This window comes from Pavona decussata, unplaced genomic scaffold, assembly GCF_977016875.1.
Source record: "Pavona decussata unplaced genomic scaffold, jaPavDecu1.1 SCAFFOLD_233, whole genome shotgun sequence".
Classification (NCBI taxonomy): Eukaryota; Metazoa; Cnidaria; class Anthozoa; order Scleractinia; family Agariciidae; genus Pavona; species Pavona decussata.
Window position 1 is genome coordinate 681256 of NW_028145638.1, and position 27996 is coordinate 709251.

Sequence of the window (27996 nt, forward strand, 5' to 3'; positions counted from 1 at the left end):
AGTCTGCATTTTATACCTAGTCTGCATTTTATACCCAGTCTGCAGTCTGCATTTTATACTGACCGGTTGTGCAGTCACTTGTGACCTACACTGTGCTTACCAAGAACAAGTGTTTGCTGAACTCTCAATGTCTTGCCTCAGATTGAAAAGCACCCAGATCTGTTTGAGCATTTGTTTGTAGATAAAGTAGGAAATGTAAACTCTGATTTTGTGAAAAATCTACTGCAATTGCCTGGTGAAGATAGCAGCAGTGCCTCAAAGAGGTCCATTCAGATGCTTCTTTCATTTCTTGACAACGCTGAAGTGAGCAATTTGAAAGATTTTCTTCAGTTTGTTACCGGTAGCTGCCTTGTCACTAGTAAGATGGCTCCTGGTTGCATTCGGGTCAGCAGTGTTGATACAGAATCGTTTTTTGCATCCACATGCCTCCTGGAACTTAAAATTCCCACCAATTTTTCAAATCTTGCACATTTCGATGGAGCCTTACGGGCAGTGATTAGGGGAAGCACCTTCAACACAGCCTGAGTTGTTTAAACATAATATTGTGCTTCACACGATGTTTCAATATTTATCTTTGGGAATTTGTTTCAGATATATATTGTTGTTATAGTCCTGTTGAGTTGTGGTTAAAATGTGTGGTTAGGTGGTTCAAGAAAGTGAAGTTTACCACTTGAACGTAACATTCCTTTGCAAGTCTTTCAATCTCAGTATTGTCAGGTTCGTTTTGATAAAATTCCATGGGTGTTCATTTCCTCCTATTTGAAACTTTAACCATCCTTGTTGGTGCTGATTGCAAAACAGATTCACTGTACATGTCACGCACACTATAATGATAACATGATTAATATCAGTTGTGCCACATTTTAGTTGACTGTGAATTCAATTTATTATCATTACAAACCAGCAGCAGTGTCAACTGTGGTCTAGACTTTGAGATGATTTTGTTTTTTTCAGCTCTCAAATTTCCAAATAGGAATAGTTCTTATAAACTGTTCAAATTATTGGATGATTCAGCTATTGTAGTCAAAAAAAATTGCGCCACTTTCTTCACCAATAGAAAGTAAGCCCCCCCCCCCCCCCCCCAAAAAAAAAAAAAAAAATTTCTTACTCACAGTTTCTTGCGCTTGGCGGCATTTACATATATTTGCTACTAGTCCTAATTGGTTAATTGAGTTTTCAGTGTCCGTTGTGATTGGTCTGATTAATTACTTGATTTAGGTTTTTACGACACTCATTTGAAAACCGCCCTATAACATGGAACTGTGAGGTGGCATTATATTGCGATAGCTGGTCCTAGTTATGTAAGTGATCGACCTTTCTTCATATTTGCTATCTGCCATTTTGTAGACTAAAATGTTTTAATTGTTATGTTCAGGTTAGACCATTGAAAATTTAAATAATTATTGGCACAAGAGAAAGTAAAATTTATATATTGAAATACATAAACTGCGTCACAATGTTATCTAGCTGTTCGTCAGTTAAGGGTGAATACCCTGTAACATCCTGTAGTCCATACTCCACGACGCGACGCCTCAGAGTCCAACGTGCTACTAGAAGCATTCTGGCTATTTCAGTCAAGGGAAGGCCCAATGAGCGAAGACTGATCAGCACGTCTTCTGGTATTTCAAGCCTTGGTCCACCTCTATCCCCATTTCTTTCCACTGTTGGACCGACTAGCGAAAACAGAGCGAGATCGGTACACCTCGAGCTAATCTGGACTGCTTCCCGACAGTCAGTATCAGGTGTTTCCCATAATGTTTCACTTTCGTCAAGGATGTCAATTATTGCTCCAAAAATAAGTTCCCGATCAGAGACATCATATAGTTCGGTCCGTTCACCCGCATCCGCCGTTTTCATAACGAAAGCGCGGGCTCTGGGTACGAGGTCATTTTATATCACGTGGTGCGCGCAAGATACGATGCGCAGAAATTGCTGAATGGAAATGTTTCGTGAATTTTGCACCATTCGGCGTACTGTGAATGTAAAGCGATACAATAGCTGAATGTGAATGAAGCTAAAACTACTGAACGAATGCAAATCATGAATGTGAACCACTATTGATCCAGAATATAGATATAAATGCTGAATGTGAATGGTTTTATTTGTTAATCAAAATATTAATCGTGAATGTGAATGGATATTGAGTTGCTGAATTTTGCACCATGTCGCCATCCATAAAGGGATAGCGAGAAAATGAAAAATGTTCAAACTGACAAAATGCACGTGCTTTCCGTTCCGTTGCACGTGCACTTATGTTGGTGCACGTTTTAATCGACCGCTGCAAAACAACAACGAAAACTGGTCTAATGGTCTAATCACCTTCAAATAACCTTATTTCAATAATTATATTTAATAATCTAATATACACATCGGTTGGACATCTGCAGTAAATCCCCCAACCATTCTAGAAAAAAAAATCAATAAATCAACCAATCAATCAATCACCAGGATTTTAATAGGTGCTAAAATCACTTTATTGTTAAGGATGAAATTCTAGGGTGTGACCAATCTATCGCATACTGAAGCCATGTCTGCCGTTGCAAGGTAAAAATAAAAGGCAAACTAAACACGTACATGACAAACGAGCACGCGCATATATAAGGCCGCAATAAAAGTTACTTTTACCAAAACCGAGACGCCTATTTTTATAAAATTAAAAAAAAAATCATTATAATCTTTCAGAAAATTGTTTTCTAGGCCGTAGTCCCCGTAGAGCCTGGGAAAGAGCCTTCCAAATCTAATTGCGATACTTGCGTAATTAATCTTATTGTGACGACAAATAATCACTTCGCGGTTTTCTCCGAAAGAAATTAAAAGGCCATGAGATTTTCAGCAGAAGAAAGAGTTGAAGTTTAGGCACAGACGTTTTTACATAGCTCACTGTAGTTTCAGCTTTACAACTGGCGTATAGGATCATATTCTTTCTACTTGACAAAAAGGTAATATTGCCTTGCTACTTTCATATCTTTCTCTTAAATGCCAGATTATATACCAACGGGCCCAACCTGCATGCAACATTGCGGAAAGTGTTAGGACCCACCCCACATTTTAGCCTGGCACTTGTGTAAAAGTGGCCAGTTTGGCTGATTTTAACTTTGTGCGTGAGCCCATCCGTGCATTGAACTGATGCAATTTGGCGGTTACAATTTACGAATTTTGCGGAATTTTTAAATGAGTCGAAAATTCAACCGGTACAAATCCGCTTACGCGTTCATGACAATTTCACCGGGTATCCATCCAAAGAATTCTTGCGTACAACACTGTGCGCAATAACAACATGGTAGAATTCTGAAGAATTCAGAAATTTTAGGCCCCGTCTTCACCGATGCAATTACGCTTGAAAAGTTTACATTTCGATGCGGCTTCGCCTTGCGTCCACACTAAAATGATCCAAAACGCTGATCATTTTCATCGAAAAAGGTTTTTAGAGCGGATACACTTAAAACGGATCGCTATTTTGTTGTGAAGGGCAAATTCAAAGGCGGCAAATGCCGAAAAAATCACGAGAGCGTCTATTTGTTGCATGCGCAGATGACTGTTGTCACGTTCTCTCGTGCGGTATCCGCATATTCAAGCATTTTAGAATGGAGGAGGTAAAACGCTGCGAAAATGATAGTGTGAATACGAAGCTGCTATCAGTGTGGACGGAGCGTAACACTAACCAATGTATTGGCGCAACCTGTCACCAAGCGGATAAAAAGACTTGGATGGCGTTGCGAAGTAAGGGGCAGGAAGCATGTTATACTACACAACCACAAGCTGAAAAATTCTCTACAGTGCTACAGCAATTATTGCTAAAAGCAGAACTTACCTCTACTTTACTTTGGCGTTGCGGCAATTCTGCATTCAAACACTTGGTTAGTGAAAAATATGTCCTGAACCTCGCACTGCCGCAATAATTAAGCCGCCGCAGGAAAGCTACAAAAAAAATGTCTAGTAAAATATCGCCCTCAGAAGCCATTGTAGAATTCTGGATGCATTAGAACCAATGTCACGAAAGTGTGTAATTTAATCAAAGATGTAAATGAATTTCTGCCGTGCCAAGGTAGAAATATAAAACGCAATCTAAGCGAAAAGCATGGGAAAAAAGCGCGCATAAATATAGGGCAGCAATGCAAATTACTGCTATCATAACTCCAAACCTCTCAATTTTTTTATCTTTATAAATTAAGAAAAAAAATATCATTATAACCTTGCAGAAAACAGTTTCTTGGCCGTAAGTCCTGTGGAACCTGGGAACTAATTGCGTGCGCTACTGCGCGCGCTGCGCTTTTCCCACATTGTGACGTCAATAATCACTTCGCGCATTTTTGCGAATGAAAAGGTCATGTGATTCTTACAAGAAGAAAAAGTGAGAGTTTAAGGGCAGACGTTTCACTATATCGAACTATATTCAGCCTTACATCTGGTATGGGATGCTATCCTATCTACTTGAAAAAAGGTACGATTGCCATTCTGTTTTTTACCAATTTTTACAAACCTTTTTACTGAAGTAAAAACCAACGAAGTAAACGCGTATCAACATTTCGCTCAACTTTGCACCGAGTGTCAGGATACAGCCAGGTTCCACTCCATCATTCAAATTTCTGAGTGTAACCTTAAAAAAGAATCATTTACAGCCTTAACAAAAAGAGTAATCTGGATAATGAAGGAATATTAATGCGCAACCGCGGACCGGCACTATTCTCCACACTTGCATCGCGCAAATGTTATTGATTTCAAAAACTTTCCAACTATCACGACAACACGATAATTTTCATGGTGCAAGTACTAAACAGAATTTATTTTACTTACAATTGTTGCATAAGATACATCTATTTGTCGCCAAGCGCTTTTGCAAACTTTGAAGTTTTCCAAAACGTAAACAACATTCGGTTACCATGGTAGTCTTTCCTGCGCGTGCGTAAAATAACATAAACCGTACAAGCGCGCGCACAACCGTTATAACTAAATCACTAGTTTGGAAGAAGCTCATATCATCATGCCAGAAAACAGAAACTCGCCTAGAAAAAAATGATCTTTTAATCACGAAAAACGCATGTCTCTACTAAAACGGGACCCGAAGCTCTGCGTGACATTGCACTCGTTTTCTGATGAGATTGACGGGAGATAAAGTGATAACTGCTAACGTGGGATAAATTGGCCACAAAGTTACGCTTTATTTCACCCGACAACAAGAACATCGATATAATAAACATCATGCAATCTCTTAGGCAAAAATGGGGTTAAATATCGGCAAAGAACCAAGTACGTATTAAAAGGCAACAAAAGCCTAAAAAGTAAGGGCGGAGCATAGGGAGGGGGCGGGAAAATTCTTCTACAGTACCGGAAATCTGTGTTCGGATGTTAACACGATGGGAATGAAGGCGAGAAGGACCACGAGATAAACTGATCTTGCCTATAACCTCGGTGTTATTAGATCTGACCTCACTTGATTGGCTTAAGTTCTATGATTGACAACGCTCCTTACCCCATGCAACGACACACCTAAATACTTAACTCAGTATGACAGGCATCAAGATAAAATCACATTATGCTTATGTCATAATATTAGCCTTTCTACTAAAACTTGTTCTGCCGGTACAAATGCACTCACGCGTTAATGACAATATCACCGTGTATCCATCCAAGAAATTCTTGCGTACAACACTGTGCGTAATAACAACAAGATAGAATTCAGAAGATTTTTAAATATTGAGAAACGCGGTAATTTAAATAAAGACATCCTCGCATCGCGCGTTGTTACTTACGGGTAATTTTCAGCCCCGTCTCCACCAATGTAATTAGGCTTGAAAAGCTTACATTTCGATGCGGCTTCGCCTTGCGTCCCCACAAACATAATCCAAAACACTGATCATTTAGAGCGAATACACTTAAAACAGATCGCTATTTTGTTGTAAAGGGCGAATTCAAAGGCAGCAAATGCCAAAAAAATCACGAGAGCGTCTATTTGTTGCATGCGCAGATAACTGTTGTCACGTTTTCTAGTGCAGTATATGCATATTAAAGCATCTTAAAAGAGAGGGGGTAAAACGCTGCGAAAATGATAGTGTAAATACGATGATATCCTATCTAAATAAAACAAGGTAAGATTGTCATTATGTTTTTTAACAATTTTTTCAAACCTTTTTACTAAAGTAAAAACCAACGAAGTAAACGCGTATCAAAATTTCGCTCATCATAAGAAAAATTGTGTTAAAGTTGCGAAATGCATATCACATCATGAGTGCATCATAAGAAAAGTTGTGTTAAAGTTACGGAATGTATATCACATCAAGAGTGCATATGCATCATAAGAAAAGTTGTGTTAAAGTTGCGAAATGCATATCACATCAAGAGTGCATCATAAGGAAAGTTGTGTTAAAGTTGCAAAATGCATATCACATCAAGAGTTCATCATAAAAAAAGTTGTGTTAAAGTTGCGAAATGCATATCACATCAGCAGTTCATCATAAGTAAAGTTGTGTTAAAGTTACGGAATGCATATCACATCAAGAGATCATCATAAGTAAAGTTGTGTTAAAGTTACGGAATGCATATCACATCAGCAGTTCATCATAAGTAAAGTTGTGTTAAAGTTACGGAATGCATATCACATCAAGAGTTCATCAAAAGGAAAGTTGTGTTAAAGTTACGGAATGCATATCACATCAAGAGTTCATCATAAAGAAAGTTGTGTTAAAATTACGGAATGCATATCACATCAAGAGTTCATCATCAAAAAAGTTGTGTTAAAGTTACGGAATGCATATCACATCAAGAGTTCATCATAAGGAAAGTTGTGTTAAAGTTACGGAATGCATACCACATCAAGAGTTCATCATAAGGAAAGTTGTGCTAAAGTTACGGATTGCATATCACATCAAGAGTTCATCATAAAGAAAGTTGTGTTAAAGTTACGGAATGCATATCACATCAAGAGTTCATCATAAGGAAAGTTGTGTTAAAGTTACAAAATGCATATCACAGCAAGAGATCATGATAAAGAAAGTTGTGTTAAAGTTACCAAATGCATATCACATCAGAAGTGCATCATAAGGAAAGTTGTGTTGATGTTACGGAATGCATATCACATCAGGAGTTCATCATAAGGAAAGTTGTGTTGATGTTACCGAAAGCATATCACATCAGGAGTTCATCCTAAGTAAAGTTGTGTTGAAGTTACGGAAAGCATATCACATCAGGAGATCATCATAAGGAAAGTTGTGTTGATGTTACGGAAAGCATATCACATCAGGAGTTCATCATAAGGAAAGTTGTGTTGATGTTACGGAATGCATATCACATCAGGAGATCATCATAAGGAAAGTTGTGTTGAAGTTACGGAATGCATATCACATCAGGAGTTCATCATAAGTAAAGTTCTGTTAAAGTTACGGAATGCATATCACATCAGGAGTTCATCATAAGGAAAGTTGTGTTGATGTTACGGAAAGCATATCACATCAGGAGTTCATCATAAGTAAAGTTGTGTTGATGTTACGGAAAGCATATCACATCAGAACTGTATCATAAGTAAAGTTCTGTTAAAGTTACGGAATGCATATCACATCACGAGATCATGATAAAGAAAGTTGTGTTAAAGTTACGGAATGCATATCACATCAGAAGTGCATCATAAGTAAAGATGTGTTAAAGTAATGGAAAGCATATCACATCAGAACTGCATCATAAGTAAAGTTCTGTTAAAGTTACAAAATGCATATCACAACAGGAGATCATGATAAAGAAAGTTGTGTTAAAGTTACGGAATGCATATCACATCAGAAGTGCATCATAAGTAAAGTTGTGTTAAAGTAATGGAAAGCATATCACATCAGAACTGCATCCTAAGTAAAGTTCTCTTAAAGTTACGGAATGCATATCACATCAGCAGTTCATCATAAGGAAAGTTGTGTTGATGTTACGGAAAGCATATCACATCAGAAGTGCATCGTAAGGAAAGTTGTGTTAAAGTTACGAAATGCATATCACATCAGCAGTTCATCATAAGTAAAGTTGTGTTAAAGTTACGGAATGCATATCACATCAAGAGTTCATCATAAGTAAAGTTGTGTTAAAGTTACGGATTGCATATCACATCAGCAGTTCATCATAAGTAAAGTTGTGTTAAAGTTACGGAATGCATATCACATCAAGAGTACATCATAAAGAAAGTTGTGTTAAAGTTACGGAATGCATATCACATCAAGAGTTCATCATAAGTAAAGTTGTGTTAAAGTTACAGAATGCATATCACATCAAGAGTTCATCATAAAGAAAGTTGTGTTAATGTTACGGAATGCATATCACATCAGCAGTTGATCATAAGTAAAGTTGTGTTAAAGTTAGGGAATGCATATCACATCAAGAGTTCATCATAAGTAAAGTTGTGTTAAAGTTACGGAATGCATATCACATCAGCAGTTCATCATAAGTAAAGGTGTGTAAAAGTTACGAAATGAACATCACATCAGCAGTTCATCATAAGTAAAGTTGTCTTAAAGTTACGGAATGCATATCACATCAAGAGTTCATCATAAGTAAAGTTGTGTTAAAGTTACGGAATGCATATCACATCAGCAGTTCATCATAAGTAAAGTTGTGTTAAAGTTACGGAATGTATATCACATCAAGAGTTCATCATAAAGAAAGTTCTGTTAAAGTTACGGAATGCATATCACATCAAGAGTTCATCATAAAGAAAATTGTGTTAAAGTTACGGAATGCATATCACATCAAGAGTTCATCATAACGAAAGTTGTGTTAAAGTTACGGAATGCATATCACATCAAGAGTTCATCATAAAGAAAGTTGTGTTAAAGTTACGGAATGCATCTCACATCAGCAGTTCATCATCAGTAAAGTTGTGTTAAAGTTACGGAATGCATATCACATCAAGAGTTCATCATAAGAATAGTTGTATTAAAGTTACGGAATGCATATCACATCAAGAGTTCATCATAAAGAAAGTTGTGTTAAAGTTACGGAATGCATATCACATCAAGAGTTCATCATCAGGACAGTTGTGTTAAAGTTACGGAATGCATATCACATCAAGAGTTTATCATAAAGAAAGTTGTGTTAAAGTTACGGAATGCATATCACATCAAGAGTTCATCATAAGGAAAGTTGTGTTAAAGTTACAAAATTCATATCACAGCAGGAGATCATGATAAAGAAAGTTGTGTTAAAGTTACGGAATGCATAACACAGCAGGAGTTCATCATAAGAAAAGTTGTGTTAAAGTTAGGGAATGCATATCACCTCAGCAGTTCATCATAAGAAAAGTTGTGTTAAAGTTACGGAATGTATATGACCTCAGGACTTCATCATAAGAAAAGTTGTGTTAAAGTTAGGGAATGCATATCACCTCAAGAGTTCATCATAAAAAAAGTTGTGTTAAAGTTACGGAATGTATATGACCTCACGAGTTCATCATAAGAAAAGTTGTGTTAAAGTTACGGAATGCATATCACATCAAGAGTACATCGTAAGGAAAGTTGTGTTAAAGTTACGGAATGCATATCACATCAGGAGATCATCATAAGGAAAGTTGTGTTAAAGTTACGGAATGCATATCACATCAGAAGTTCATCGTAAGGAAAGTTGTGTTAAAGTTACGGAATGCATATCACATCAGGAGATCATCAAAAAGAAATTTGTGTTAAAGTTACGGAATACATATCACATCAGAAGTTCATCGTAAGGAAAGTTGTGTTAAAGTTATGGAATGCATATCACATCAGAAGTTCATCGTAAGGAAAGTTGTGTTAAAGTTACGGAATGAATATCACATCAGGAGATCGTCATAAAAAAAGTTGTGTTAAAGTTACGGAATGCATATCACATCACAAGTTCATCGTAAGGAAAGTTGTGTTAAAGTTACGGAATGCATATCAAAGCAGGAGTTCATCATAAGCAAAGTTGTGTTAAAGTTACGGAATGCATATCACATCAGGAGATCATCATAAGGAAAGTTGTGTTAAAGTTACGGAATGCATATCACATCAGAAGTTCATCATAAGGAAAGTTGTGTTAAAGTTACAGAATGCATATCACATCAGAAGTTCATCGTAAGGAAAGTTGTGTTAAAGTTACGGAATGGATATCACATCAGAAATTCATCATAAGGAAAGTTGTGTTAAAGTTACGGAATGCATATAACAGCAGGAGTTCATCATAAGGAAGGTTGTGTTAAAGTTACGGAATGCATATCACATCAGAAGTTCATCGTAAGGAAAGTTGTGTTAAAATTACGGAATGCATATCACATTAGAAGTTCATCGTAAGGAAAGTTGTGTTAAAGTCACGGAATGCATATCACAGCAGGAGATCATCATAAGGAAAGCTGTGTTAAAGTTACGGAATGTATATCACACCAGGAGTGCATTATAAGGAAAGTTGTGTTAAAGTTACGGAATGCATATCACATCAGAAGTTTATTGTAAGGAAAGTTGTGTTAAAGTTACAGAATGCATATCACATCAGAAGTTCATCGTAAGGAAAGTTGTGTTAAAGTTACGGAATGCATATCACATCCGCAGATCATCAGGGGGAAAGTTGTGTTAAAGTTACGCAATGTATATCACACCAGGAGTGCATCATAAGAAAGTTGTGTTAAAGTTAGGGAATGTATATGACCTCAGGAGTTCATCATAAGAAAAGTTGTGTTAAAGTTACGGAATGTATATGACCTCACGAGTTCATCATAAGAAAAGTTGTGTTAAAGTTACGGAATGCATATCACATCAGAAGTTCATCGTAAGGAAAGTTGTGTTAAAGTTAGGGAATGCATATCACATCAGGAGATCATCATAAGGAAAGTTGTGTTAAAGTTACGGAATGCATATCACATCAGGAGATCATCATAAGGAAAGTTGTGTTAAAGTTACGGAATGCATATCACATTAGAAGTTCATCGTAAGGAAAGTTGTGTTAAAGTTACGGAATGCATATGACATCAGGAGATCATCAAAAGGAAATTTGTGTTAAAGTTACGGAATGCATATCACATCAGAAGTTTATCGTAAGGAAAGTTGTGTTAAAGTTATGGAATGCATATCACATCAGAAGTTCATCGTAAGGAAAGTTGTGTTAAAGTTACGGAATGCATATCACATCAGGAGATCATCATAAGAAAAGTTGTGTTAAAGTTACGGAATGCATATCACATCACAAGTTCATCGTAAGGAAAGTTGTGTTAAAGTTACGGAATGCATATCACAGCAGGAGTTCATCATAAGCAAAGTTGTGTTAAAGTTACGGAATGCATATCACATCAGGAGATCATCATAAGGAAAGTTGTGTTAAAGTTACGGAATGCATATCACATCAGAAGTTCATCATAAGAAAAGTTGTGTTAAAGTTACGGAATGCATATCACATCAGGAGTGCATCATAAGAAAAGTTGTGTTAAAGTTAGGGAATGCATATCACCTCAGCAGTTCATCATAAGAAAAGTTGTGTTAAAGTTACGGAATGTATATGAGCTCAGGACTTCATCATAAGAAAAGTTGTGTTAAAGTTAGGGAATGCATATCACCTCAGCAGTTCATCATAAGAAAAGTTGTGTTAAAGTTACGGAATGTATATGAGCTCAGGACTTCATCATAAGAAAAGTTGTGTTAAAGTTAGGGAATGCATATCACCTCAGGAGTTCATCATAAGAAAAGTTGTGTTAAAGTTACGGAATGTATATGACCTCACGAGTTCATCATAAGAAAAGTTGTGTTAAAGTTACGGAATGCATATTACATCAGAAGTTCATCGTAAGGAAAGTTGTGTTAAAGTTACGGAATGCATATCACATCAGGAGATCATCATAAGGAAAGTTGTGTTAAAGTTACGGAATGCATATCACATCAGAAGTTCATCGTAAGGAAAGTTGTGTTAAAGTTACGGAATGCATATGACATCAGGAGATCATCAAAAGGAAATTTGTGTTAAAGTTACGGAATGCATATCACATCAGAAGTTCATCGTAAGGAAAGTTGTGTTAAAGTTACGGAATGCATATCACATCAGGAGATCATCATAAGAAAACTTGTGTTAAAGTTACGGAATACATATCACATCACAAGTTCATCGTAAGGAAAGTTGTGTTAAAGTCACGGAATGCATATCACATCAGAAATTCATCATAAGGAAAGTTCTGTTAAAGTTACGGAATGCATATCACAGCAGGAGTTCATCATAAGGAAGGTTGTGTTAAAGTTACGGAATGCATATCACATCAGAAGTTCATCGTAAGGAAAGTTGTGTTAAAATTACGGAATGCATATCACATTAGAAGTTTATCGTAAGGAAAGTTGTGTTAAAGTCACGGAAGGCATATCACAGCAGGAGATCATCATAAGGAAAGTTGTGTTAAAGTTACGGAATGTATAGCACACCAGGAGTGCATTATAAGGAAAGTTGTGTTAAAGTTACGGTATGTATATCACACCAGGAGTGCATCATAAGGAAAGTTGTGTTAAAGTTACGGAATGCATATCACATCAGAAGTTTATCGTAAGGAAAGTTGTGTTAAAAATACGGAATGCATATCACATCAGAAGTTTATTGTAAGGAAAGTTGTGTTAAAGTTACGGAATGCATATCACATCAGGAGATCATCATAAGGAAAGTTGTGTTAAAGTTACGGAATGTATATCACACCAGGAGTGCATCATAAGAAAGTTGTGTTAAAGTTACGGAATGCGTATCACATCAGAAGTTCATCGTAAGGAAAGTTGTGTTAAAGTTACGGAATGCATATCACATCAGGAGATCATCATAAGGAAAGTTGTGTTAAAGTTACGGAATGTATATCACACCAGGAGTGCATCATAAGAAAGTTGTGTTAACGTTACGGAATGCATATCACAGCAGGAGATCATCGAAAGGAAAGTTGTGTTAAAGTTACGGAATGTATATTACACCAGGAGTGCATTATAAGGAAAGTTGTGTTAAAGTTACGGAATGTATATCACACCAGGAGTGCATCATAAGGAAAGTTGTGTTAAAGTTACGGAATGCATATCACATCAGAAGTTCATCTTAAGGAAAGTGGTGTTAAAGTTACGGAATGCATATCACATCAGAAGTTCATTGTAAGGAAAGTTGTGTTAAAGTTACGGAATGCATATCACATCAGGAGATCATCATAAGGAAAGTTGTGTTAAAGTTACGGAATGCATATCACATCAGAAGTTCATTGTAAGGAAAGTTGTGTTAAAGTTACGGAATGCATATCACATCAGAAGTTCATCGTAAGGAAAGTTGTGTTAAAGTTACGGAATGCATATCACAGCAGGAGTTCATCATAAGGAAAGTTGTGTTAAAGTTACGGAACGCAAATCACATCAGGAGATCATCATAAGGAAAGTTGTGTTAAAGTTACGGAATGTATATCACACCAGGAGTGCATCATAAGGAAGGTTGTGTTAAAGTTACGGAATGCATATCACATCAGAAGTTCATCGTAAGGAAAGTTGTGTTAAAGTTATGGAATGCATATCACATCAGAAGTTCAACGTAAGGAAAGTTGTGTTAAAGTTACGGAATGCATATCACAGCAGGATATCATGATAAGGAAAGTTGCGTTAAAGTTACAGAATGCATATCACAGCAGGAGTTCATCATAAGGAAAGTTGTGTTAAAAGTTACGGAATGTATATAACATCAGGAGATCATCATAAGGAAAGTTGCGTTAAAGTTACGGAATGTATATCACATCAGGAGAGCATCATAAGGAAAGTTGCGTTAAAGTTACGGAATGTATATCACAGCAGGAGATCATCAGAAGGAAAGTTGCGTTAAAGTTACGGAATGTATATCACAGCAGGATACCATAATAAGGACAGTTGAGTTAAAGATACGGAATACATATTACATCAGGATATCACCACAAGGAAAGTTGTGTTAAAGTTACGGAATGAATATCTTAGCAGGAGATCATCATAAGGAAAGTTGAGTTAAAGTTAGAGAATGCATATCAGGGCAGAAGATTATGAAAAGGAAAGTTCAGTTAAAGTTACAAAATGCATATTACAGCAGGATATCATCATAAGGAAAGTTGAGTTAAAGTTAGGGAATGCATATCACAGCAGGATATCATCATAAGGAAAGTTGAGTTAAAGTTACAGAATGCATATCACAGCAGGAGATTATCCTAAGGAAAGTTTTGTTAAAGTAACAGAATGCATATCACAGCAGGAGTGCATCATAAGTAAAGTTGTGTTAAAGTTACGGAATGCATATCACAGCAGGAGATTATCATAAGGAAAGTTTTGTTAAAGTTACAGAATGCATATCACATCAGGAGTGCATCATAAGGAAAGTTGTGTTAAAGTTACGGAATGCATATCACAGCAGGAGATTATCATAAAGAAAGTTTTGTTAAAGTTACAGAATGCATATCACAGCAGGAGTGCATCATAAGGAAAGTTGTGTTAAAGTTACAGAATGCATATCACATCAGGAGTGGATCATAAGGAAAGTTGTGTTAAAGTTAAAGAATGCATATCACATCAGGAGTGCATCATAAGGAAAGATGTGTTAAAGTTACAGAATGCATATCACAGCAGGAGATTATCATAAGGAAAGTTTTGTCAAAGTTACAGAATGGATATCACAGCAGGAGTGCATCATAAGGAAAGTTGTGTTAAAGTTACGGAATGCATATCACAGCAGGAGATTATCATAAGGAAACTTTTGTTAAAGTTAAAGAATGCATATCACATCAGGAGAGCATCATAAGGAAAGTTGTGTTAAAGTTAGGGAATGCATATTACAGCAGGAAATCATCATAAGGAAAGTTGTGTTTAAGTTACAGAATGCATATCACAGCAGGAGTTTATCATAAGGAAAGTTGTTTTAAAGTTACAGAATGCATATCACAGCAGGAGAATATCATAAGGAAAGTTGTGTTTAAGTCACGGAATGCATATCACAGCAGGAGATTATCATAAGGAAAGTTGAGTTAAAGTTACGGAATGCATATTACAGGAGGAAATAATCATAAGGAAAGTTGCCTTAAAGTTACAGAATACATATCATCTCAGGAGTTTATCATAAAAAAAGGTGTGTTGAAGTTGCAGAGTGCATATCAGAGTAGGAGATGATCATAAGAAAAGTTGTGTTAAAGTTACGGAATGCATATAACAGCAGGAAATAATCATAAGGAAAGTTGAGTTAAAGTTACGGAATATACATCACAGCGAAAGATCATTATAAGAAAAGTTGAGTTTTAATTACGGAATGCATATTACAGCAGGAAATAATCATAAGGAAAGTTGAGTTAAAGGTACGGAATGTATAGCACAGCAGGAGATCATTATAAGGAAAGTTGAGTTAAAGTTACGGAATGCATAAGACAGCAGGAGTTCATCATAAGAAAAGTTGTGTTAAAGTTACGGATTACATATCATATCAAGAGTGCATCATCAGAAAAGTTGTGTTAAAGTTAGGGAATGCATATCACCCCAGGAGTTCATCATAAGAAAAGTTGTGTTAAAGTTAGAGAATGCATATCACCTCAGGAGTTCATCATAAGAAAAGTTGTGTTAAAGTTACGGAATGTATATGACCTCAGGAGTTCATCATAAGAAAAGTTGTGTTAAAGTTAGGGAATGCATATCACCTCAGCAGTTCATCATAAGAAAAGTTGTGTTAAAGTTACGGAATGTATATGACCTCAGGAGTTCATCATAAGAAAAGTTGTGTTAAAGTTACGGAATGCATATCACCTCAGGAGTTCATCATAAGAAAAGTTGTGTTAAAGTTAGGGAATGCATATCACCTCAGGAGTTCATCATAAGAAAAGTTGTGTCAAAGTTACGGAATGTATATGACCTCAGGAGTTCATCGTAAGAAAAGTTGTGTTAAAGTTAGGGAATGCATATGACCTCAGGAGTTCATCATAAGAAAAGTTGTGTTAAAGTTACGGAATGCATATCACATCAGAAGTTCATCGTAAGGAAAGTTGTGTTAAAGTTACGGAATGCATATCACATCAGAAGTTCATCATAAGGAAACTTTTGTTAAAGTTACGGAATGCATATCACATCAAGAGATCATCATAAGGAAAGTTGTGTTAAAGTTACGGAATGTATATCACACCAGGAGTGCATCATAAGAAAGTTGTGTTAAAGTTACGGAATGCATATCACATCAGAAGTTCATCGTAAGGAAAGTTGTGTTAAAGTTACGGAATGCATATCACATCAGGAGATCATCATAAGGAAAGTTGTGTTAAAGTTACGGAATGTATATCACACCAGGAATGCATCATAAGAAAGTTGTGTTAACGTTACGGAATGCATATCACAGCAGGAGATCATCGAAAGGAAAGTTGTGTTAAAGTTACGGAATGTATATCACACCAGGAGTGCATTATAAGGAAAGTTGTGTTAAAGTTACGGAATGTATATCACACCAGGAGTGCATCATAAGGAAAGTTGTGTTAAAGTTACGGAATGCATATCACATCAGAAGTTCATCGTAAGGAAAGTTGTGTTAAAGTTATGGAATGCATATCACATCAGAAGTTCATCGTAAGGAAAGTTGTGTTAAAGTTACGGAATGCATATCACATCAGGAGATCATCATAAGAAAAGTTGTGTTAAAGTTACGGAATGCATATCACATCACAAGTTCATCGTAAGGAAAGTTGTGTTAAAGTTACGGGATGCATATCACAGCAGGAGTTCATCATAAGCAAAGTTGTGTTAAAGTTACGGAATGCATATCACATCAGGAGATCATCATAAGGAAAGTTGTGTTAAAGTGACGGAATGCATATCACATCAGAAGTTCATCATAAGGAAAGTTGTGTTAAAGTTACAGAATGCATATCACATCAGAAGTTCATCGTAAGGAAAGTTGTGTTAAAGTTACGGAATGCATATCACATCAGAAATTCATCATAAATAAAGTTCTGTTAAAGTTACGGAATGCATATCACAGCAGGAGTTCATCATAAGGAAGGTTGTGTTAAAGTTACGGAATGCATATCACATCAGAAGTTCATCGTAAGGAAAGTTGTGTTAAAATTACGGAATGCATATCACATTAGAAGTTCATCGTAAGGAAAGTTGTGTTAAAGTCACGGAAGGCATATCACAGCAGGAGATCATCATAAGGAAAGTTGTGTTAAAGTTACGGAATGTATAGCACACCAGGAGTGCATTATAAGGAAAGTTGTGTTAAAGTTACGGTATGTATATCACACCAGGAGTGCATCATAAGGAAAGTTGTGTTAAAGTTACGGAATGCATATCACATCAGAAGTTCATCGTAAGGAAAGTTGTGTTAAAAATACGGAATGCATATCACATCAGAAGTTTATTGTAAGGAAAGTTGTGTTAAAGTTACGGAATGCATATCACATCAGAAGTTCATCGTAAGGAAAGTTGTGTTAAAGTTACGGAATGCATATCACATCAGGAGATCATCATAAGGAAAGTTGTGTTAAAGTTACGGAATGTATATCACACCAGGAGTGCATCATAAGAAAGTTGTGTTAAAGTTACGGAATGCATATCACATCAGAAGTTCATCGTAAGGAAAGTTGTGTTAAAGTTACGGAATGCATATCACATCAGGAGATCATCATAAGGAAAGTTGTGTTAAAGTTACGGAATGTATATCACACCAGGAGTGCATCATAAGAAAGTTGTGTTAACGTTACGGAATGTATATCACACCAGGAGTGCATTATAAGGAAAGTTGTGTTAAAGTTACGGAATGTATATCACACCAGGAGTGCATTATAAGGAAAGTTGTGTTAAAGTTACGGAATGTATATCACACCAGGAGTGCATCATAAGGAAAGTTGTGTTAAAGTTACGGAATGCATATCACATCAGAAGTTCATCGTAAGGAAAGTGGTGTTAAAGTTACAGAATGCATATCACATCAGAAGTTCATTGTAAGGAAAGTTGTGTTAAAGTTACGGAATGCATATCACATCAGAAGTTCATCGTAAGGAAAGTTGTGTTAAAGTTACGGAATGCATATGACATCAGGAGATCATCAAAAGGAAATTTGTGTTAAAGTTACGGAATGCATATCACATCAGAAGTTCCTCGTAAGGAAAGTTGTGTTAAAGTTATGGAATGCATATCACATCAGAAGTTCATCGTAAGGAAAGTTGTGTTAAAGTTACGGAATGCATATCACATCAGGAGATCATCATAAGAAAAGTTGTGTTAAAGTTACGGAATGCATATCACATCACAAGTTCATCGTAAGGAAAGTTGTGTTAAAGTTACGGAATGCATATCACAGGAGGAGTTCATCATAAGCAAAGTTGTGTTAAAGTTACGGAATGCATATCACATCAGGAGATCATCATAAGGAAAGTTGTGTTAAAGTGACGGAATGCATATCACATCACAAGGTCATCATAAGGAAAGTTGTGTTAAAGTTACAGAATGCATATCACATCAGAAGTTCATCGTAAGGAAAGTTGTGTTAAAGTTACGGAATGCATATCACATCAGAAATTCATCATAAGGAAAGTTCTGTTAAAGTTACGAAATGTATATCACAGCAGGAGTTCATCATAAGGAAGGTTGTGTTAAAGTTACGGAATGCATATCACATCAGAAGTTCATCGTAAGGAAAGTTGTGTTAAAATTACGGAATGCATATCACATTAGAAGTTCATCGTAAGGAAAGTTGTGTTAAAGTCACGGAAGGCATATCACAGCAGGAGATCATCATAAGGAAAGTTGAGTTAAAGTTACGGAATGTATAGCACACCAGGAGTGCATTATAAGGAAAGTTGTGTTAAAGTTACGGTATGTATATCAGACGAGGAGTGCATCATAAGGAAAGTTGTGTTAAAGTTACGGAATGCATATCACATCAGAAGTTCATCGTAAGGAAAGTTGTGTTAAAAATACGGAATGCATATCACATCAGAAGTTTATTGTAAGGAAAGTTGTGTTAAAGTTACGGAATGCATATCACATCAAGAGATCATCATAAGGAAAGTTGTGTTAAAGTTACGGAATGTATATCACACCAGGAGTGCATCATAAGAAAATTGTGTTAAAGTTACGGAATGCATATCACATCAGAAGTTCATCGTAAGGAAAGTTGTGTTAAAGTTACGGAATGCATATCACATCAGGAGATCATCATAAGGAAAGTTGTGTTAAAGTTACGGAATGTATATCACACCAGGAGTGCATCATAAGAAAGTTGTGTTAACGTTACGGAATGCATATCACAGCAGGAGATCATCGAAAGGAAAGTTGTGTTAAAGTTACGGAATGTATATCACACCAGGAGTGCATTATAAGGAAAGTTGTGTTAAAGTTACGGAATGTATATCACACCAGGAGTGCATCATAAGGAAAGTTGTGTTAAAGTTACGGAATGGATATCACATCAGAAGTTCATCGTAAGGAGAGTGGTGTTAAAGTTACGGAATGCATATCACATCAGAAGTTCATTGTAAGGAAAGTTGTGTTAAAGTTACGGAATGCATATCACATCAGAAGTTCATCGTAAGGAAACTTGTGTTAAAGTTACGGAATGCATATCACATCAGGAGATCATCATAAGGAAAGTTGTGTTAAAGTTACGGAATGTATATCACACCAGGAGTGCATCATAAGGAAAGTTGTGTTAAAGTTACGGAATGCATATCACATCAGAAGTTCATCATAAGGAAAGTTGTGTTAAAGTTACAGAATGCATATCACATCAGAAGTTCATCGTAAGGAAAGTTGTGTTAAAGTTACGGAATGCATATCACATCAGAAATTCATCATAAGGAAAGTTCTGTTAAAGTTACGGAATGCATATCACAGCAGGAGTTCATCATAAGGAAGGTTGTGTTAAAGTTACGGAATGCATATCACATCAGAAGTTCATCGTAAGGAAAGTTGTGTTAAAATTAGGGAATGTATATCACACCAGGAGTGCATCATAAGGAAAGTTGTGTTAAAGTTACGGAATGCATATCACATCAGAAGTTCATCATAAGGAAAGTTGTGTTAAAGTTACAGAATGCATATCACAGCAGGAGATCATCATAAGGAAAGTTGTGTTAAAGTTACGGAATGTATAGCACACCAGGAGTGCATTATAAGGAAAGTTGTGTTAAAGTTACGGTATGTATATCACACCAGGAGTGCATCATAAGGAAAGTTGTGTTAAAGTTACGGAATGCATATCACATCAGAAGTTCATCGTAAGGAAAGTTGTGTTAAAAATACGGAATGCATATCACATCAGAAGTTTATTGTAAGGAAAGTTGTGTTAAAGTCACGGAATGCATATCACATCAGAAGTTCATCGTAAGGAAAGTTGTGTTAAAGTTACGGAATGCATATCACATCAAGAGATCATCATAAGGAAAGTTGTGTTAAAGTTACGGAATGTATATCACACCAGGAGTGCATCATAAGAAAGTTGTGTTAAAGTTACGGAATGCATATCACATCAGAAGTTCATCGTAAGGAAAGTTGTGTTAAAGTTACGGAATGCATATCAAATCAGGAGATCATCATAAGGAAAGTTGTGTTAAAGTTACGGAATGTATATCACACCAGGAGTGCATCATAAGAAAGTTGTGTTAACGTTACGGAATGCATATCACAGCAGGAGATCATCGAAAGGAAAGTTGTGTTAAAGTTACGGAATGTATATCACACCAGGAGTGCATTATAAGGAAAGTTGTGTTAAAGTTACGGAATGTATATCACACCAGGAGTGCATCATAAGGAAAGTTGTGTTAAAGTTACGGAATGCATATCACATCAGAAGTTCATCGTAAGGAAAGTGGTGTTAAAGTTACGGAATGCATATCACATCAGAAGTTCATTGTAAGGAAAGTTGTGTTAAAGTTACGGAATGCATATCACATCACAAGTTCATCGTAAGGAAAGTTGTGTTAAAGTTACGGAATGCATATCACATCAGGAGATCATCATAAGGAAAGTTGTGTTAAAGTTACGGAATGCATATCACATTAGAAGTTCATTGTAAGGAAAGTTGTGTTAAAGTTACGGAATGCATATCACATCAGAAGTTCATCGTAAGGAAAGTTGTGTTAAAGTTACGGAATGCATATCACAGCAGCATATCATCATAAGGAAAGTTGCCTTAAAGTTACAGAATGCATATCACAGCAGGAGTTCATCATAAGGAAAGTTGTGTTAAAAGTTACGGAATGTATATCACATCAGGAGATCATCATAAGGAAAGTTGCGTTAAAGTTACGGAATGTATATCACATCAGGAGATCATCATAAGGAAAGTTGCGTTAAAGTTACGGAATGTATATCACATCAGGAGATCATCATATGGAAAGTTGCGTTAAAGTTACGGAATGTATATCACAGCAGGAGATCATCATAAAGAAAGTTGCGTTAAAGTTACGGAATCTATATCACAGCAGGAGATCATCATAAGGAAAGTTTCGTTAAAGTTACGGAATGTATATCACAGCAGGATACCATAATAAGGACAGTTGAGTTAAAGATACGGAATACATATTACATCAGGATATCATCACAAGGAAAGTTGTGTTAAAGTTACGGAATGAATATCTTAGCAGGAGATCATCATAAGGAAAGTTGAGTTAAAGTTAGAGAATGCATATCACAGCAGAAGATTCTGAAAAGGAAAGTTCAGTTAAAGTTACAAAATGCATATTACAGCAGGATATCATCATAAGGAAAGTTGAGTTAAAGTTAGGGAATGCATATCACAGCAGGATATCATCATAAGGAAAGTTGAGTTAAAGTTACAGAATGCATATCACAGCAGGAGATTATCCTAAGGAAAGTTTTGTTAAAGTAACAGAATGCATATCACAGCAGGAGTGCATCATAAGGAAAGTTGTGTTAAAGTTACGGAATGCATATCACAGCAGGAGATTATCATAAGGAAAGTTTTGTTAAAGTTACAGAATGCATATCACATCAGGAGTGCATCATAAGGAAAGTTGTGTTAAAGTTACGGAATGCATATCACAGCAGGAGATTATCATAAAGAAAGTTTTGTTAAAGTTACAGAATGCATATCACAGGAGGAGTGCATCATAAGGAAAGTTGTGTTAAAGTTACAGAATGCATATCACATCAGGAGTGGATCATAAGGAAAGTTGTGTTAAAGTTAAAGAATGCATATCACATCAGGAGTGCATCATAAGGAAAGATGTGTTAAAGTTACAGAATGCATATCACAGCAGGAGATTATCATAAGGAAAGTTTTGTCAAAATTACAGAATGGATATCACAGCAGGAGTGCATCATAAGGAAAGTTGTGTTAAAGTTACGGAATGCATATCACAGCAGGAGATTATCATAAGGAAACTTTTGTTAAAGTTACAGAATGCATATCACATCAGGAGTGCATCATAAGGAAAGTTGTGTTAAAGTTAGGGAATGCATATTACAGCAGGAAATCATCATAAGGAAAGTTGTGTTTAAGTTACAGAATGCATATCACAGCAGGAGTTTATCATAAGGAAAGTTGTTTTAAAGTTACAGAATGCATATCACAGCAGGAGAATATCATAAGCAAAGTTGTGTTTAAGTCACGGAATGCATATCACAGCAGGAGATTATCATAAGGAAAGTTGAGTTAAAGTTACGGAATGCATATTACAGGAGGAAATAATCATAAGGAAAGTTGCGTTAAAGTTACAGAATACATATCATCTGAGGAGTTTATCATAAAAAAAGGTGTGTTGCAGTTGCAAAATGCATATCAGAGCAGGAGATGATCATAAGAAAAGTTGTGTTAAAGTTACGGAATGCATATCACATCACAAGTTCAACGTAAGGAAAGTTGTGTTAAAGTTACGGAATGCATATCACATTAGGAGATCATCATAAGGAAAGTTGTGTTAAAGTTACGGAATGCATATCACATCAGAAGTTCATCGTAAGGAAAGTTGTGTTAAAGTTACGGAATGCATATCACATCAGGAGGTCATCATAAGGAAATTTGTGTTAAAGTTACGGAATGCATATCACATCAGAAGTTCATCGTAAGGAAAGTTGTGTTAAAGTTATGGAATGCATATCACATCAGAAGTTCATCGTAAGGAAAGTTGTGTTAAAGTTACGGAATGCATATCACATCAGGAGATCATCATAAGAAAATTTGTGTTAAAGTTACGGAATGCATATCACATCACAAGTTCATCGTAAGGAAAGTTGTGTTAAAGTTACGGAATGCATATCACAGCAGGAGTTCATCATAAGCAAAGTTGTGTTAAAGTTACGGAATGCATATCACATCAAGAGATCATCATAAGGAAAGTTGTGTTAAAGTTACGGAATGCATATCACATCAGAGGTTCATCATAAGGAAAGTTGTGTTAAAGTTACAGAATGCATATCACATCAGAAATTCATCATAAAAAAAAGTGTGTTGAAGTAACGGAATGCATATCACAGCAGGAGTTCATCATAAGGAAGGTTGTGTTAAAGTTACGGAATGCATATCACATCAGAAGTTCATCGTAAGGAAAGTTGTGTTAAAGTTACGGAATGCATATCACAGCAGGAGATCATCATAAGGAAAGTTGTGTTAAAGTGACGGAATGTATATCACACCAGGAGAGCATTATAAGGAAAGTTGTGTTAAAGTTACGGAATGTATATCACACTAGGAGTGCATCATAAGGAAAGTTGTGTTAAAGTTACGGAATGCATATCACATCAGAAGTTCATCGTAAGGAAAGTTGTGTTAAAAATACGGAATGCATATCACATCAGAAGTTTATTGTAAGGAAAGTTGTGTTAAAGTTACGGAATGCATATCACATTAGAAGTTCATCGTAAGGAAAGTTGTGTTAAAGTTACGGAATGCATTTTACATCAGGAGATCATCATAAGGAAAGTTGTGTTAAAGTTACGGAATGTATATCACACCAGGAGTGCATCATAAGAAAGTTGTGTTAAAGTTACGGAATGCATATCACATCAGAAGTTCATCGTAAGGAAAGTTGTGTTAAAGTTACGGAATGCATATCGCATCAGAAGTTCATCGTAAGGAAAGTTGTGTTAAAGTTACGGAATGCATATCACAGCAGGAGATCATCATAAGGAAAGTTGTGTTAAAGTTACGGAATGTATATCACACCAGGAGTGGATTATAAGGAAAGTTGTGTTAAAGTTACGGAATGTATATCACACCAGGAGTGCATCATAAGGAAAGTTGTGTTAAAGTTACGGAATGTATATCACATCAGAAGTTTATCGTAAGGAAAGTTGTGTTAAAGTTACGGAATGCATATCACATCAGGAGATCATCATAAGGAAAGTTGTGTTAAAGTTACGGAATGTATATCACACCAGGAGTGCATCATAAGGAAAGTTGTGTTAAAGTTACGGAATGCATATCACATCAGAAGTTCATCATAAGGAAAGTTGTGTTAAAGGTACGGAATGTATATCACACCAGGAGTGCATCATAAGGAAAGTTGCGTTAAAATTACAGAATGCATATCACAGCAGGAGTTCATCATAAGGAAAGTTGTGTTAAAAGTTACGGAATGTATATCACAGCAGGAGATCATCATAAGGAAAGTTGCGTTAAAGTTACGGAATGTATATCACATCAGGAGATCATCATAAGGAAAGTTGCGTTAAAGTTACGGAATGTATATCACAGCAGGAGATCATCATAAGGAAAGTTGCGTTAAAGTTACGGAATGTATATCACAGCAGGATACCATAATAAGGACAGTTGAGTTAAAGATACGGAATACATATTACATCAGGATATCATCACAAGGAAAGTTGTGTTAAAGTTACGGAATGAATATCTTAGCAGGAGATCATCATAAGGAAAGTTGAGTTAAAGTTACAGAATGCATATCACAGCAGAAGATTATGAAAAGGAAAGTTCAGTTAAAGTTACAAAATGCATATCACAGCAGGATATCATCATAAGGAAAGTTGAGTTAAAGTTAGGGAACGCATATCACAGCAGGATATTATCATAAGGAATGTTGAGTTAAAGTTACAGAATGCATATCACAGCAGGAGATTATCATAAGGAAAGTTTTGTTAAAGTTACAGAATGCATATCACAGCAGGAGTGCATCATAAGGAAAGTTGTGTTAAAGTTACGGAATGCATATCACAGCAGGAGATTATCATAAGGAAAGTTTTGTTAAAGTTACAGAATGCATATCACATCAGGAGTGCATCATAAGGAAAGTTGTGTTAAAGTTAGGGAATGCATATCACAGCAGGAGATTATCATAAAGAAAGTTTTGTTAAAGTTACAGAATGCATATCACAGCAGGAGTGCATCATAAGGAAAGTTGTGTTAAAGTTACAGAATGCATATCACATCAGGAGTGGATCATAAGGAAAGTTGTGTTAAAGTTAGAGAATGCATATCACATCAGGAGTGCATCATAAGGAAAGATGTGTTAAAGTTACAGAATGCATATCACATCAGGAGTTGATCATAAGGAAAGTTGTGTTAAAGTTACAGAATGCATATCACATCAGGAGTGCATCATGAGGAAAGTTGTGTTAAAGTTAGGGAATGCATATTACAGGAGGATATCATCATAGGGAAAGTTGTGTTTAAGTTACAGAATGCATATCACAGCAGGAGTTTATCATAAGGAAAGTTTTTTTAAAGTTACAGAATGCATATCACAGCAGGAGAATATCATAAGGAAAGTTGTGTTTAAGTCACGGAATGCATATCACAGCAGGAGATTATCATAAGGAAAGTTGGGTTAAAGTTACGGAATGCATATTACAGGAGGAAATAATCATAAGGAAAGTTGCGTTAAAGTTACAGAATACATATCATCTCAGGAGTTTATCATAAAAAAAGGTGTGTTGAAGTTGCAGAATGCATATCAGAGCAGGAGATGATCATAAGAAAAGTTGTGTTAAAGTTACGGAATGCATATAAGAGCAGGAAATAATCATAAGGAAAGTTGAGTTAAAGTTACGGAATATACATCACAGCGGGAGATCATTATAAGGAAAGTTGAGTTTTAATTACGGAATGCATATTACAGCAGGAAATAATCATAAGGAAAGTTGAGTTAAAGGTACGGAATGTATAGCACAGCAGGAGATCATTATAAGGAAAGTTGTGTTAAAGTTACGGAATGCATATCACAGCAGGAGATTATCATAAAGAAAGTTTTGTTAAAGTTACAGAATGCATATCACAGCAGGAGTGCATCATAAGGAAAGTTGTGTTAAAGTTACAGAATGCATATCACATCAGGAGTGGATCATAAGGAAAGTTGTGTTAAAGTTACAGAATGCATATCACAGCAGGAGATTATCATAAGGAAAGTTTTGTCAAAGTTACAGAATGCATATCACAGCAGGAGTGCATCATAAGGAAAGTTGTGTTAAAGTTACGGAATGCATATCACAGCAGGAGATTATCATAAGGAAAGTTGTGTTAAAGTTACAGAATGCATATCACATCAGGAGTGCATCATAAGGAAAGTTGTGTTAAAGTTAGGGAATGCACATTACAGCAGGAAATCATCATAAGGAAAGTTGTGTTTAAGTTACAGAATGCATATCACAGCAGGAGTTTATCATAAGGAAAGTTGTTTTAAAGTTACAGAATGCATATCACAGCAGGAGAATATCATAAGGAAAGTTGTGTTTAAGTCACGGAATGCATATCACAGCAGGAGATTATCATAAGGAAAGTTGAGTTAAAGTTACGGAATGCATATTACAGGAGGAAATAATCATAAGGAAAGTTGCGTTAAAGTTACAGAATACATATCATCTCAGGAGTTTATTTTAAAAAAAGGTGTGTTGAAGTTGCAGAATGCATATCAGAGCAGGAGATGATCATAAGAAAAGTTGTGTTAAAGTTACGGAATGCATATAACAGCAGGAAATAATCATAAGGAAAGTTGAGTTAAAGTTACGGAATATACATGACAGCAGGAGATCATTATAAGGAAAGTTGAGTTTTAATTACGGAATGCATATTACAGCAGGAAATAATCATAAGGAAAGTTGAGTTAAAGGTACGGAATGTATAGCACAGCAGGAGATCATTATAAGGAAAGTTGTGTTAAAGTTACGGAATGCATATTACAGGAGAGAATTTGTGTTAAAGTTACGGAATACACATCTCATCAGGAGTTTATTGTAAAGAAAGTTGTATTAATGTTCCGGAATGCATTTCACAGCAGGAGTTCATCATTAAGAAAGTTGAGAGAAAGTTACGGAATGCATGTCGACTCAGGAGATTATCATAAAGAAAGGTGTGTTAAAGTTACGGAATGCATATCACATTAGGAGTTCATCTTAAGCAAAGTTGTGTTAAAGTTATGGAATGGATATCCCATCTGGAGTTCATCATAAAGAAAGTTGCGTTAAAGTTGCAGAATACATATTTTATTAGGATTTCATTGTGAGGGAAGTTGTGTCGAAGTTTAAGTGCGGAGTGCCAACATTGTTTTGAGTTTATATATCGGAATGGATATGTCAAGCGCGGTTTAACAGAAGTTGATTTGTGGTTCCTGCATGTTTATATCGTCAGGAATTCATCATGTCGTAAATTGTTTTAATCGGGTTGAATTAAGGATATATCATCAGGAGTTAATTAGAAGTAAAATTGTTTTTAAGTTGCGGAATACGTATCATCTCAAGCGTTTATCACAGGTAAGGATTGTGTGAAGTTTCAAAATGTATTTGATATTAAGCGTTCCCTAAAAGAAAAAGTGGTTTCAAGAGATCAGTATGGATATATCACGAGACGTTCATCATAACGAAAGTTCTTAAAAAGTTGAAGAATACAGATATAATGTGGAGTTCATGACAGAAAATGGTTCTCTCGAAGTTCGGAAATGCATATATCTTTAGAAGTTCATCACAACTTTCCCAGTTTCGGAATGATATGTCATGAGGAGTTGGTGACATGGAAAGTTGGTTTTTAAGTTCCGGCAGACTAAAATCATTAGGAGTTAATCCAAAGCCGTGAGAAAAGTTGTTTTCAAGACGCAATATAAATGCATTTATTAAAAACTGGATCATTGTATTATGC